The sequence below is a fragment of the Drosophila yakuba genome, chromosome 3R, assembly GCF_016746365.2.
Source record: "Drosophila yakuba strain Tai18E2 chromosome 3R, Prin_Dyak_Tai18E2_2.1, whole genome shotgun sequence".
Taxonomy (NCBI): Eukaryota; Metazoa; Arthropoda; class Insecta; order Diptera; family Drosophilidae; genus Drosophila; species Drosophila yakuba.
Genome location: NC_052530.2, coordinates 21,982,552 through 21,998,400, shown reverse-complemented (window position 1 = coordinate 21,998,400; position 15,849 = coordinate 21,982,552). Strand labels below are relative to the sequence as shown.

The window sequence follows — 15,849 nt, the reverse complement described above, 5'->3', positions numbered from 1 at the left end:
TTTTACTCAATGAGATCATGATCACTGTTCGCAGCAGGTGCTGAAATGTATATGCCATGGATATGATTCGTGTTGGCAGTGCTCGGCTTGTAGCTCATCGCACGCTTAAACAACAAAACCAGGAAGTCTATGACAATTATAAATCATCTTCGCCTTGCATTTTGCAGCTGTCATGATGGGCACTTCACTTGCCACCTCAGCTACAGTTGCAGTGGTTGCTCATTACACCAGCAACATCAAGAGCAGCAACAGCAGCAACAGCAACATCAACAGCAATAGCAACACCCACCACCCCGGCAGCAAATGGGGCAAGTCAAGTGCTCAGGCAAACAGGGCGTCTAGCCGCTTTACCCCCTCTGCCACCCCCTGTGGCACTCCGTTTTTCAAACGCTTTTGTTTGCTCTTCCGACTGACGCAGCTAACTGGATTCCGTTTGTGGCTTAGATAACATTTGGCAAGCAAGCGGCAAGTTGATGTCAAATTTCTGGACATGCAGCGAAAGGTTCTTAAATTAGAAAAGCGTGTGCTGGCAATTCCTGTGACTCCCTTCCCTTTCCCCCTTTCGTTGCGGTTCAGGCCAAAGTATTTTCACATGTTCACTGACTTGGCCGCAACTTTGGCTCTGGGTCGTTTTGACTTGGGCGCTTTTGCTGCAGTTGCTGTTGCTTTTGCTATTGCTTTTGCTGTTGCTTTTGCTGTTGCGTCTATTAAAATGCTATTTTGACTGGAGTAGTTTAGCTGAACAAGGGGGCGGAGGACAGTCATCATCATTTCGAGTGCTGAAAAGCATTTTTATGTTCTCGTGGCGTCAAGTGCCGCAGGAAGAGGCCGAAAAACAAGAACAATGTTGATGATAATACTAACAACAACAGTCAGCCAGACTGCAACTGCAAATGCGCGGCGTGCAAATAATGCAATTTGTGCAATGCGCCATCGCAAACGTGGGAGTCAAATGAAAAACAACAGACAAAATAAAAATAAAAAAAAAATAATAAAACCTGGCTCTGGAGCTCCTCCGGAGACTGCCACATTTTTAGTAGCTTCCCCACTGAGCAAACCACTGTCAGTCAGTCAGTCAGTCAGTTAGGCAGTTAGGCAGTCAACCAGGGTGCTGCAGTTGCAGTTGCCGCAGTTGCAGTTGCAGTTGCAGCAGTTGCTGTGTGGCCAACGTTGATTGCATTCTTGGGGCTGCCGCTGCCGCTGCCGCAAAACAAATAAGTGCATTTAGTGTTTAACAAATGTTCGCTTTTGCGCTGATGGCGATGTTGATAAGAGCGAGCAGAATGGATTAACAGCAATAAGCCCGGTCCGATGACAACTGCGATCCGGCGATGACAATTGATAATGCCCCCGCACGAATTATGATGATGATGAGAGTTTGTTTGCCCCGCACTGACAAATGCGGATTTTATGCGGCACTGGGAAAAATATTTTCTTTTTGCTTAACCGAAAATTCCATTTACTAAGCTTTAATAAATCACCTGAATGAGGCTAAAAATGAGGCTAAGGTGTTTTGGGGGAAGTGCCAACTAATTTTATATTGCTATTCCTAATTTCTTGTTGTGTTTGACGATTTAATTGTGTGTCAGAGCTGGCCGCCAAATGGCAGGGAAATGAATTGCAATCTCGTCCGGGGCCATAGAAATTAAAGCGCATTCAAACGGCGGCCGTAAAGACCGGCTGAAGGCATTTGAGCCAAAAACGCCCACGCCAGGCGGTCGAAATTTCACCGCCACCAAGGCAAACACACTCGAAAACCTGCAGCCAGCCAAGTGGATGTGGATGTGGATGTGGAGCAAGATCCGCTTGGACATGGACATGGTGGTGCGAGGTGGTAGTAATGGTAGTAATGGTAACCGAAGCCGCTGCAGGCAGACAAACGAGCGACAGCGGCGGGTGTCGCTGTGGCGGTCTGCATTTAAATTAAATTAGAGCTGCCAGCTCTCTAACTGTAACAATGAGTGATGCACGCACTAAAAGCTGACGACCACCTCATCAAGCGGCGCTGTTAGGCCGTAAATCAGCCAAAAGAGAGATGTCTTGGCCATCAACGACGATTGCAATTAGCCAGGAACCTGCCGGCCTCACACTCGCCATCCCACTCGGCCCCATCAATACCAATTGAGATTGGCCACAGAACCCGATTCTGGCCATGACCGCAGAGCAAAAGACCCCAAGAACTGAGGCCAAACGGAACGCCCCCGCCAAAAGAAAAAATACATTCGCGTTTTATGGTCCGTCCAGGTGTCAAGTAATTCGTCATGGCTTGTGGCAGGTCGCCGCCGCCGTACCGTCCGGTTCAGCATTTAGTCTGGTCGATGCGATTCCGGTCCGGTCTACAGATCCGTTTGCATGCAAATTAGAACAAGCTGGAAAAACACACGACCAAGATGCTGACGCTGACAAACGGATTTGGCATGCACCTGCAACGCCATTCGGTTGGTTGGCCATTTCGATGGGTATTTGTATTTGGAGCTGACCCCTGAGCCTTAGTCCGCTCAGCCAGCCGGCTTTCACATTGGCAGCACTTTCAAGTTCACAGACAAATGGCTAAGCATTCGATTCGATTTACTTTTAATTTATAATTTGGCAAACCTTTTGAACCGCTCTTCGGCTTCCAAATGGAAGCAGTAAGGCGCAGCAGCAGCGGCGCACTTCGATGGCAAAGAAATGAAATTGTCGATGGCCGTCGCCCTGGCAATTTGTGGTTGCAATTTCGTTTTATACTCGGTTCCGCATCATTGCCATGCACCGGGAGAAGCCCACAATGGCTTCCCATTCATTCCAAATGCACTCAAACACTTAAACAAACATTTTGAACATTACACAACCAAAATCTAAAATTTTAAAAGCAAAGTCGCACAGGAAACTCCCAAATAGCAGAGAACTCTCCATTGAGGCTTATAATAAAATGCAAAGTATATTCTTGCAGCTAAGCTCTCTTCATAAGTAGAGCGATGCCAAATAAAAATTGACTAGCTTATCTAAAAGTTAAACTTATGTTAATTCAGCATACAGAATTTTACTCAAAGTCTAGAACTCTAAGGTTGAATTTTCACTCAGTGCAAGCAAAACAGTGAGCAATAAAAATAAAATAGTGCAAATAAAATCAGGTCAAATGGCGCTCACTGCTCTCCATTTTGGGGCCAGTCAGCCGCACGTACCCGAGGACCATTTGCTGGCCAGGTGGAAGCGGGAGCAGTGCCACTAAGCCCAGCTTCCCATGGATGGACACTCCTTTCCCAAGGCATGACCCTGGCAGCATTTAAATCGCGGCTTAATTGACTTTTGTGCCAAAGACACAGCTGCGTATCCCCACAGGCGAGCCAAATGCGAATCCGACGGGACGGACGTTAGATGGATACAGTGGATATCATGGATGTATAGTCGTTGTGGTTGCAGTGGTGCAGAGTCAAGTGTGTCGTTGTCAAGGCGACGTGGACAAGACATCAATCATCACTAAATTAAAAATGGGAAACGTTTAAGATGCCATCCAGGGGCCATAGAGGCGGTGAGAGCGAATGGGAGGTGAATGTGGGTATCGAATCCGAATTCGATCCTATCCTATCCGATCCGATCCGATCCGATGCGATCCAACCGATCGGAGGCTCATAAATAATGCAATAGCCCAGCAGTGGAGGCAATACAGCAATAGCAACATCTACAGCAAATGTCACATTAAACAGGCAATATTAAAGCTGAAAAGCAGATGACACCGAAATCATGTTAGGCGGCACTTGAATGAGTATCAAACGGCAGCTGCCATAAACACACAAATGCACTGTGTCGCGAATGGCGATTCTGTGCCAGGAGCACCACTTGGCCAAGTTGAATGCTTCAGCCAAGATTCAGCCATAATATCCGAGATCCCAGCGCCGCCGACTCCTGGAGAGACAGTCGTTTTACACTTGTCGCCGGCAGTGACCAAAGTTGGCAATTGCCGCGCCACTTTTATGTGGCCTCCGCCTCTGGGACCTGCGGACGGATCAAATACCCAGCTAGGTGCAAACGCCGCACGTCAATTGCTGCATTAGGCCGCAATTCCGATTCCGACTGCGATAGCAGTACCGCTACACTAAAGAAAATTCAGAAAAATTCAGAAAAATATTTTGACACTTTATGACACTTGAAAATACATTATTCATGGCAAAAATCCTTTAGAACTAGTACTATTATAGATACACCGCTCTAAAATAAACAAATTCAAGCAACACTTATGCTTTGGAAACAAGAAATATAAATCTGAATCTTTACTAAAGTATTTCATATAAATTATGCACTTAGTATACTTTTTTCTTTCATGTGCACTATCACCCATCCCAATCCCAGCTCCAATTCCGATTCCGCGCAAACAAGTTGTCATTGTCGCGTTATTTATGACAATGTTCGGGATGTTTCTGTTACCCTTTTGCAGCTCGCGACTCCTGCAACACTTGTTTATGTTAATGCCGTTCGGTGGTCCATTGGGGTCTCACCTCTCCAACTGGCCCTCCCCCTGCACACCCTATTCCGACCCCCTCTCCAATGACAGCGGCTGGCCATTCAAGTGTCCGTCAATTGGCTTCGTTAATAGAGTTCGAGGCGGCAAGTTCGTGCTGCGCTGGGAAGCTGACCAAAAGTGGCGGGCGTGTGACAATTAAATTGTCAAAGTCGCAACCTTTGGACGTGTGGCAAGTGTCGCCTGTCCGCTGGCGCTGGCACAGCTCATCCAGCCCCTCTCTCTTTTTATTTTTCTTTATTTTGGTATAGTTTTTGGGGCCCCTTTCAATTATGATGTGTATCTGAAATTTGAAAATGAAAATGTATTCTCACAAGCACTTTTCGCTTCCTTTTTGCCGCGATAAATGAGCCTCGATAGCCGTAATATCCAGGCGTGGCCGAGCAGGAAATGTGTGTGCTCTTTTCTGTTGCGGCCTAATGAAATTCATATAATTTTATTCAATTTCTTATCAGTTCGTTTTGGCCCTAAGCAAATGGCCAGTAAGAGCACCCAAGCTCTCTTAACTTCACTGCTCTTTTTGGTCGTTAAGACGCGGCTGACTTCGCAGTCGACGTCGTTCCAGACGCCTGAGTTGGAGCCCCTTTTTTTATTGGTCAAAAGCAGATCGGCAACTGATATTGCAGCCAACTGGAAATGAACCGCTAAGCCAGTCGCTCTCCACTGGAAGGCCCAGAGAGTTGGCCCACAGAGAGTTGGCTAAGAGAGCCGAGATTCGCGATAAACACGAAGCAACGAACGACGCTGGCAGCGATCGGTGCACAACAGGTTTTCATGGCTTAGCGCTTTTAGCGGCTTTTTTTTTGTTCCAGCCAGAGAGTTCGGGCCGTATTGCTGTTGTTGTTGTTGTTGTTGTGGCTGCGGTTGTTGGGTTGCTGGACTGTATTACTCGGTCAGTCGGTCTTCGAGAGGTTGTTGCCTGTTTTTGCCGAGAGATTTTAGCGTTTTGCAACGCTGCCGTTGCTGCTGTTGCTGCTGCTTCTCCTGCCGATGTTGCTGCTGCACCGGCACTGCAACGTGTTGCTGTCGCTGCTGCTGCTGTTGCTGCGCTGCTGCTGTTGCTGCTACTGCAGTCGGGCTGTGAGCCGATTGCAATTTTTATCCTCTTGCAGTTTCTGTGCGACTTTCTTGCGGGACTGTTTAAGCTGGTTGCGACTGCGCGCTAAAATACGTTCGCGATTTTAGCCTGAGTTTGTTTTGAGTTTTCTCGTTTCGCTGGCGAATCGCGTGCGCGTTTTTTGTTTGTCGCGTGCGCGCGTTTCCAGGGCGTTTTGCGTGCGTTTTTCGTCGCTATTGCGGACCTGGCCAATGAACTGCGCGGATATCGAAATGGAAATGATTTTTTCGGTTGGAGGGGGCGAATGAAAATGAAAATCCCGCCTGCAGCTGGCACTCAAACTTAATCTGTTACTGTGCGGCGGCTACCAACTGAAAATAGTGCTCGTAAAAAGTCTGGCCAACAGTAAAAAGCCATTCAGTGCGGCCATAAAACCAAATCAAAACATATATGCCAGTTTGTAGCCTCAAATGCCCTATGCCAAGACAAGACTAGCATACATATAAAGTAATGTTAACAAAAGACCAAACTCGTTTCGATCGGCAACAAAAAACAAAAATATACGAGAGTATAAATAAATAAAAAGGCAAATTAAATTAAATTTATTTTTAATTACTCGCTGGCCAAAAGATCACATAAAGAGCGTACAATAAAATATTTGTATCAGTAAATTAATTATATTGTATATAGAAAAACATGTTGCAATAAAGCGGTCTTTTAATGACATACAAATAAAAAAAAAAACAGAGGCTCTAACTAAGTCGACGATTCGGCTTCACTTCAATCTTCTCGCCGGGCCAAAAAACGAAAGACTTAGGCAACGAACGCGCTGCCATTTTGTGGTGTCATTTGTTTTGCAGCAGATAACGGCGCTTCGGGCGCCTCCGAATTGCCAAGTGATAGCAGCCGTAACAAACTAATTGACAACTCAAATCCTGCCGGATCACACAAACGAAAAAAACCAAACAAAAATACAACACGAAATAAACAAAAAAGTTAAAAAGAAACAATTGTTAAACAACGTTTCGCCTGCCACTCGGACTGTCGGTTTGTCGGCTTGTCGGTTTGTGGACCTGGTCGGCAGCCCCACTTCAATCAAATCGCTTCGCTGCCCCGAACGACGACAATTGCCAAGTGTGCCGCTTAATGTCTTCAAATGCATTTCACCAACACAGCCTGGCTGCTGCTGCTGCACAACAGCGAAAAAAGAAGCTGAAATAAATTTGCATAAATATTTCACTTGCCAGTTTTTGCTGCCAACCACATCCGCGTTTTATAGATTGAGCCTGGCCAAGATATCCCCCGTGTGTGAGTGTGGAATCGCGTGTGTTTTTGTGGCCTTACTTCTGCAAGCTGCGATCACAAGGAGGAGATTCTGGGGGAGATTCCGATTTCAATTCCAAGCAAATAGCCGTCAAAATCGTATTTGCCCTGCCGCAGGTGAGTTGTGTTGAACCGGAGCCTAAGTCCAATCGTTTGTTTTGGTTTTACGCGTTTGTAATTGCATTTTATGTGCAACTGCCGCCCATCGAAAGCTTGGCTTTTGCCTTTTGGCCAATGGAGATTTATCAATTAGCAGAGACAGCGATTTCAAACACAATTAACTGACAAGTCAACAGCCGCTTTTGTTGTTTGACCATTAAACCGTTAGTTAAAGCATTTTTAACTACAATTAATTGCTATGTTTTTCGAGTAGTGAGAAACTGTGCGAGTGAAAATTCCAACATGGCTCTAAAAATAATTTATATCCAGTCTGGCTTATGCTAAACCCGGGGTGCAGCAACAACAGCAATAGCAATAATCAGAGTGCGCCATAATTACAAGTTCAGTTGAGCAATTTAAATAAAAACACTTCAACACTTTAACAATTGCCGCGTCCATATGGTCGATGGTGCTGGTGGGATTGTTGAGAGTCTTGTGATGCAATTTATTGGAAAAGCGATTTATTTTTTCTTCCTCCTGTACAATTAAGAGGAAATACAGCTGTGAGCAAACGGAGTTTTTTTTTTCGTTGTTTGTTTCATTTTATATTGATAATTACAATTGCATGAGGCATTAGTGCCTTGCTTTTGAAGAGGAACTGGGCATGTTGGTCATTGCTGATGTTTGGCAAATAATGGGGCTTTTAATGGTTTATCAAATACTGGTATATGTCTCGCTTTGACTAAACGATGCTTAATGTTAGTAATTACAGATTTTTATTTGTGGTTTGATAGGGGCATTGAAAATGATTCTTAAATTCTAAAGTGTGCTTGGGGCTAAAAAAAAGTTATAAAGTCTATTAATATTTGGCACATCAATTAATATTTAGCTTTATGTATTTGAGTTGTATTTCTAAAAAATTTGTTTAAAGAAGTGTTGTTATGATATAAATCAATATTTTCGAATATAAAAGGAAGAGTATTAATCTACAGCCTGAAACATCGCAAATTAAAACGCCTAATCAGCTTTGAGGAAATCGCATTTTAAGAATGAAAAAGAGGCAGGAATAATGCTTATAAATAAATATGCAAAGAATTATTTAATACTCGATTCTCACAATTGCGAAACGCAAGTCACGAGATCCCCGGCCACCAGGGCGTGTGCTTTTAAGGGGCAGGGGCAAAGAAATTAAATAAAATTTATAGCCTCCAATGATGACGGCAACAACAACAAACAGCTGCATCTCAGAAACAAAACTAAAAAAAAGAAAAAAACAAAGCAACTACGATAACAACAATTGTTTAATTGCCGAGCTCTGACAAAGAAATCGCCAAGTGGCTGGGACAAAATGCGACAAATGAGTGCAAGAAATGCTGGCCGAAGTCGCAGCCTCAGCGATTCTTGGTAGTCTGCGAGTTGTTAATTGTGGACTCGGATGAGTCAACAAGAAATTTTCTTAATAGCTGTTGTTACCGTTGCAGCTTTTTCCTTCTTTTTTAATTAATACTTTTTTCTGCCGCCGCTGCTATAATTTATGAGCGTTTTTTGCGGATCGGCGACTGCTGCTGCTAGCTGCAATTAATTGTGACTGATTCAAAGCGTTGGTAGCGCGTTGCATTTGATTTGCTTGGCCAGTAATTGTACTCATTATGCTAGGCCATTGTTGTTCCTACTGACGTTTTTTTCGCCCGACGTACGCGTCATTACACATGTCGTCTAGACCGTATGTCTGTCGATCGGTCTGTCTGTTCGACTGTCGTTTAGTCGGTGAAGCTGTCAATCTAGTTGGCTACCGATTAGCCACCACTTGCTGCCCTTTGTCCACACGAGATTGATTGTCATCGATGACGCACTTTGTTGACATTTGCGTGCTGCTGCCAGTGCGGTGTGATGTCATTACTGGAAATGTCACGCATCTGATGGAATTCGCTGCTATCGTTCTAATTGCATCAAGTTCGTTGCCTAAGTCTTTTGTTTCGCCACTCCCGCGCATTTCTGGCTTACACTGCCATCGATTACCGCAACCCAAAAAGCAACCGTAATGAGGCATGCGCAAATATTTCGCCTATTACTCAACGCCAAACCAGCCAAGCAAACAGCACCAACAATGGTCGAAAATCGATGACTATAAGACGTTAGCAGGCGCCAACTTATGCATGCATACATTTTCAAGTTTCCCCCATACCAAACCACACCATACCATACCATCCATTCAGTCAGTCAGTCTTCTCGATGTGAAGAGTTTTCACTAATTTCAAGCCGCCGCCGAAACAAAACACGCGAATCGAAAAGCAACGGCAGCGGCAGCAACAACAACAACAACAGCAACAACATCAACAATGATAGACAGTGCTGCATAAATAAAAGTAAATTTAATGACAAGCAAAATATTTCTTGTCATGCCTATCAGATTACAAGATTTCTATATGAACCCGCTGACGATTCACCACATAGCAGCGCCTTATACAAATTATATACGTGTTTGTCTCTGTCGTTAGAGCATGATTACTGGCTCTCCAGAAGAGACAAACCGTACAGTTACATGTGGCCCAGTACATGACAAAGCCGTTAGTGTCATTTGAATGCGAATGTTGCAAATGTTACGAGTGCCTGGCAACGCCAGGTGATGATGCTGTCAGGGAAGGTGTCCCCACATCCATAAATCGCCGCCAGAAACAGGCTTTGATAGCGCCGACATGTCCAAACCACAAGTTATTCGGCAGAGGATAACCCATGGCATCAAATCTCTTACATACATTTAATATTGACCCAGTTTACACGTACTAAGGCTAAGCTTTACAAGTTCAACTTGAACAGTAGGAAGCAGTGAGCTCCCATCTATTTCGCTTAATTGTCTTCGAACGGAGACCTCCGCAGGGTGAGAAAACTTTTTGGCCATTACAAGCCCAATTGCCAAGCGAAAATCAATTTCACACATTACAACAGAAAACAGATCGAAACGAAACGAAACGGAATAAAGGCCACGAAAATTCATACTTCCAGCCAGACACAAAGACGCATGAAATTGCTAATTGTGTGAATGAAGGGCCCAGCCCAGGCCAGCCTATATCAAAAAAAAAAGGAAAAAATATGAACAGATATATAGTTAGAAATATAGGCAGAAAAACGCCCTGGGCCGCCACAATTATAATCGTAGCGAATTCCCAGGCAACAAAGGAAATTTAATTACACCGCATGTGGCAGGGGCAACCCTTCGAAATCGGTTTTGGTCTGTAATCAAGTGAAAAATTTCCAAAAGGCCTAATGAATATTTTTAATCGAGCAGAAAACTGGGCGTGATCATTTCATGTTCGTCTGGCTCTCAAGAAAAATCAAATTTATTTAAATATTAAGCGCTAATGATGTCTGCGAAAGCAGGTCATCAGCAATACCACTTTGGCAACTATTTTGTCACTCACAACCGGAGACAATTGGGAAAAACTGACAGCGATAATTAATTACAATTAAGAATGCTCTTTTTTCCACTTCCCCTAATTGGCAGCCGCGAACTTGTCCAACGAATTCCGCCAGCTTCCCAAATCGAATATTTTTCGACTTTATCAGCGCAAAGCCATCGAGCAGGCGAGCGGCACATTCTATGTTTATTTAAATGGATAATTTGCTTAATTAATTTTCGAGTTGAAACGCTTCGCATTCATCATTTTAATTAGCCGCATGTTTGCGGGGTTCAGGCCTGTTGCGTTTATAAATAATTTATAAATATTGATTTGACAAAGATGTGCGGCAATAAAAATCTGTGAGCTATTAATTAAGAAAACGCAGTTCGATGCTCAGTGTTCAAAGTCGAACGCTCAATATCGAATGTCCCTTGTGAGGAAGTTTGGACCGCATTAATCTTTGCGACAGCTTTTGGCCAAAATTCCGCAGCGGGCGACAGCCATTAATTTCACTTTAATGGGCTTGCAGCAAAACTCGCAAAATAATAAAAAACCAAACAAACAAAAAAAAAATTATACAATTATTGCTTCGTGTTTCTGTTTATTAGGTCTTACGAGCAACTCCAGACAAAGACCACAAAAGATCGAATTGAAATTAGTTTTCCTTTTGTTTTTGCCAGTCAGTTAGTCCATTTCATTTGATTTATTTTCCCTGCATCCACGTCGCTGCGATTTGCATATTTCTCGTAGGTGGTTCAATGAACTTGCTGTGGGTCCGCGGGGGAGAAGTGTGCCCGGTGGGGGCGTCGTTAGATGAGGCGGCTGTGGTGGTGGAGCTGGTGGTGCTGTTGGTGGTGCTGTTTGTGGTGCCGTTGGTGGTGCTGAGACGACGACACTTCCAGCGCTTTCGGCTTGATTTGGCTCGCCTACGCGTTAATTTGAGAAATTTGCAAATATTTGCATGAAATGAGAAACGAAACAAAACGAAACCAAAACAAATCCAAAATCAAACAAAGGCAAAGTTTTCAATGAAACGGAAAATACCCTATTAAACATTTTTTATTGAATTTATTATAAACAGCTCTTACAAAAGAAAAATATTTCTAACATACTAAATCAGCACTAACTACATTTAAAATTTAGAAATCTACTATTTGAGTATTTAATTTATGTTTAGCAAATGTTTACTCATTGCCATGCAAAATCGGATGAATAAAAATGTTTTAAGTGCTTTATGCCCATAAATATCCAGGGTAGCAATCGGATTGCACAATCGAGAAGTTGCTGGATGCGGCATTAAATAAATAACGCATTTGCAAAGCCATTGATAATGTCAATTTGGGCAGTCGGCAGGCAGACAACAATTGCAAACATTTTGCCAGCTCGGTAATTTCTATTAAAGCATTTTCCACTCGCCTAACGAGTTGATGCAGTCTGGGGACTTCCTTAGCCTGGCTGTATAGACTTTAGTTTTAAGGTTTTAATTGCAATTGAGTTTCAACATGAACTGCGTGCATTTGCGCAATGATTTTCCCGATAGTCAGCAAACATCCATGGGAAACACAACAGTGGCAGTAGCTGTGGCACTGCAAACTCCAAACTCCAACGGCAGCCGAGAGAGAGAGAGAGAGAGTATCTTGGCTAATTGATAATTTCATTAATTTATGCACTTGATGCCAACAAACTTTGGCCACTGATTGAGATATTGGCAAGCGGGAAATGCTCTGACAGCAATTTGCCTCCGTTTAGCATTGCTCGCTAATGACCGACTTGGCTCGTTCTGACCCAAACCCATTATTACCCAGAGCCACCTAACTCCCATAGCCACCATTTATCTATATACATATCCATCCATCCATCTATCTGTCTATAAACGTCTATCTACCGGGCAGCCTTCGCGTTAACCCCATAAATCCATTATAGCCCGTAACTGCCTCAATTCTTGTTACGCACTTGTTTGTGTGGTGTAATCTAGAATGCTAATTAAGCTGCCGGCATTTGTTTGGTTTGCTTAGCATATATATACCTTGTGATTTTTGCACGCACTTTACATACGCAGGAGGCTGACTACGTTGCTACGATCTTGGTCTTGCATTAATTAATAAACGTCGTGATGTCGCTTTTGAAGTGTCTGTCATTATGAGATCAATTAATAGGAACAAAATTCTAGATCAAGGCGAGAATCGACAAAAATGTCGCACACCAAACGCGTGCGTGTTTGTTATTGATCGACACGCCGTAGATATGGACCCGGGATTTTTCCAATCCGAATCCCATTCGGAGTTCGCGGATCTATTTGCCGCAGACAGTACGACGTTAACGAGAATTATTACATCATCGCAATAGCCGACAGCTGCAGTAACGAAGGCAAATTGAATGGCCACACATCAATCATCCTTCCCAAATACATTCATTTTTAGTAGTTAAACTAAGACACTGCTAAAACTAACTTTTTACTATTTCTGATTTCTTACTGGTATATTTCAGTATATTGTTTTATTTACCCTTTAATCTTAGGGCGTCCTCATAGGTGACAAAACATTTTTCCCAGTGCACTGTAAATTTATTTTCATTTTAAAATAAACGCATTTTTTCACCGCCTTATATTGCTGTGGCTGCCGCCGATGCTGTTGTGGCTGTTATAATTAATGTTGCTGATACGCGAAATGTTGTTGGCCGGGCTGTTTGTTTAGCTGTTTGTGGATAGTGGCTTCGATTCGATGTTACAAAGTTGCTCGATTTTGGCGTTGGCCGCACTTGTGCTATGTACACAGTTGTTGGCGGTTTTATGTTACACACAAATATTTGCTATACGCTATTAAAAAACGGAGCAGCAGCTACACAAAATTTGCCTTGCAAATCGCATTTTACATACACATATATGTTTAAGCGTACGAGCTTTTGAACTTGATTTTGTGGCGGCGGCATAACAAAAGTCACGGGCCATGGCCTGCAGAGCGAGGGGGCGGGCGAGGGGTCAAGTACAACCCGCTGACCAAATGCAGCTGCGCCTGTGCGTGAGAACTAGCTGGGAAAACAACAATAACAGCAACAACAACAACAACAACAGCAGCGAACTGCCTTATATATATCAAGATTTGAGATTTTTGCATTAGAGGTTTGTGTGTGAGTTTAGTGTACTTGAAAACTGACGCCGCACGGCTAGCACGCATTTATTTGTTGTTGTCCAGCACGGCTGGTTAATAAATTTCGCGATACTTATCAATTAGCATACGAATTACATGCCTTGCAATCATAAATAATGCGTGTTTCAAGCAGGAGGCAGAAATCAACTAGAAAACGCAAAAAGTACCCACCAAAATAAAAAAAACCCAACCGCTATTGATGCATAAATTTTGATTGCTGCTGCAGTTGGCGTTTTTGTATTTGCGTTTGGTTTTTTTTTCTATTTTCCTATCAATTTTGGGTGCATTTTAGATTTGTTGTAATTTATAAACATTTCTACACACTTTTGACTCAAAGGTGCGTGTTTGATTTGCCTGCGATTAGGAATGACAAATAAACAACAAATCATGCGGCACGAAACGAATGACTAAGGCAACGAACTTGATGGCATGATCAAGAAGTCCACAATTGCTACACCACGCAACCAACCACCCGCATTCAGTTCGTTCCTTTTGCCGCCGATCCGTTCATCCATGGCTGGAGTCTCATTGTTATGCTCGACACTTTTGCGCTATATTTACAAATTGGGCCAATAAAATGAACACCACAGAGACACCACCACCGACCGACCGACCCGAGACCAGAAATGTAAGGCCATAAAAATTGAGCTGATAGCGATGGAAATAACAACAGTCCACCGCTGATGAATTTTTATGCATGTTTATATGACGGTCATATAAAAGTCGCGTCTAGAAGTCAATGATCGTTTCGGGGCCTCCAGACGGCGGGGGAGTCATTAAAATGCCCAGCAAATAAATCAAAAAAACTAGCTCCGAGAACCACCACTTGATTACGCCTGATCGGGCCAAGCGAATTCCGCCCGCTTCGTTAGCACATCACCTGCTGGGCCAAAGCAGCCACAAAGATGTCAATAATGCGCTAATCTCCAAAAATACAATAGGTGCGGATTAAGTTATTGGTAGTTACTTATATACGATGATCTTTAAATACGCTTTCGGTTCAAGCAGAAATGTTCGCAGTGTAGGAAAAAAAGTTTGGGTATTTACATTATAAATTATTTTCTTTGAGCTATAACTCTTTTCCTGTGTTAAATCTTAAGTACAGGATGATACATATTAAGTATATATTTCTGTTCAAATTTCGCAAAAACCGAGCTTTAATTTACTAACAAAATTTGTCTTGTCATCCTTACCAAGAATTTATATAGAGCATAACGGGGGAAGACCATCTTTTAGTGGGTTACAGACATCCGCACAGTGCCGTGGTATTATTCACTCAGCTTGAGTGTAATAAAAATGTTTGCCATGGGATTAAGAAAGATAGATAGATAGATAGATGGTTGGATGGATGGATGAATGGCGATGGAGAGAGAGCGCTAAGCTGACATGGCGCTGGGGCACGCGCTAAAACGTTTGGATTGGAAACCGAAAACGTTGATAAATCGATCGATCTGAGTCGAGCCGAGTTCAATCAACGCGCCATCTGAGCGTGTAAGCCCCTTTTTGCCACCGCCCCCGATATTTGAGTGCTTATTGAATATTTGTGGGCTGGAGTCATGCCGCATACTCATATTCATACTCATACTGGTACTCGTACGCGTACTTGCTCATATCGCCTATCTGCTGCTCCAGATCTGGATCTGAATCGGATTCCGAATCCCAATCTGGATCTGGCAATCGATTGCCGTGTTGTCAGCCCGGCGACACTCGGGCCCCATGATTTATGCGTATTTAGATACATTTCGTTGTCGTTGGCAGGCATTTAACGCATGTAAGCGTGTGGGTGCCTTTTTCTGAGGCAATTACGCCCACAAACTGATTTTCGATTTCGATGATATTGGCAGCGCGCATTTGATTCGTAATACGTACGGAAATTCCCACATTTTTGAACCTGACTCAAAGAAATTCGCAGAGTTTTATCGTTTCGTTTTCGTTTTTGTTGTATTCTTTTATTTACTTTATTCACTTTGCCATATTGTTTCAGTTTAGAGCTCTGATAATTAAAAGGCAATAAAAATACAGGCAGCCAAACTCAGCCACCTGCCGACTCATCCGGCGGGCTTAGAGCCATGACTAAGTGACGGCAACTGCTCCTAATTGGCCACATGCCAAGTGCCACTGAACGAGAAGCTCGTCGTCCTAAGCCTTTTTACCTTGTTAATTTGCCAAATTGCCAAACACCTCTAAACTGGCAGAAAAGGATTGTGAGTTGAGTGCTTCCTGATTTTCGCCAGGAATGTGCTAAGAGGCAAGGATTTTTCAGCTTTTGAGTGCCAGAGCCAGTTGGTTTCGTGGCTTTTATGATTTTTAAAAATTTAAGTCACGCTT

At 43.3% G+C, this 15,849-nt stretch overlaps 1 protein-coding gene across 1 annotated transcript in view; it reads left to right on the top strand.

Moving 5' to 3' along the window:
• Positions 1-5,614: 5,614 nt before the first annotated feature.
• The window catches only part of LOC6537885 (zinc finger protein 853), a 65,783-nt gene continuing 55,548 nt past the window's right edge, over positions 5,615-15,849 (top strand). The window contains exon 1 of the mRNA XM_002098390.3: positions 5,615-6,995. The gene's annotated coding sequence lies outside the window, so the exon portion shown is untranslated. The remainder of the gene's footprint in view (positions 6,996-15,849) is intronic.